Here is a 240-nt window from a genome sequence, read left to right as displayed (position 1 = left end):
GGATCGGATTCCATATGCTTCGGCAATTGGATCCATCATGTATGCCATGCTTTGTACTCGACCGGATGTATCCTACGCGCTGAGCATTACGAGTAGATACCAGTCAGATCTTGGTGAGTCACACTGGATTGCCGTCAAGAACATTCTGAAGTACTTAAGAAGGATTAAGGATGTGTTCTTGGTATACGGTGGGTTGGAAGACGAGCTCGCTGTAAAGGGTTACACCAATGCTAGTTTTCA

Source organism: Tarenaya hassleriana, unplaced genomic scaffold (genome assembly GCF_000463585.1).
Source record: "Tarenaya hassleriana unplaced genomic scaffold, ASM46358v1 Cleome1, whole genome shotgun sequence".
In the NCBI taxonomy this organism is placed as follows: domain Eukaryota; kingdom Viridiplantae; phylum Streptophyta; class Magnoliopsida; order Brassicales; family Cleomaceae; genus Tarenaya; species Tarenaya hassleriana.
The sequence above is the reverse complement of the archived record's forward strand: the minus strand, read 5'-3'. Positions refer to the sequence as shown.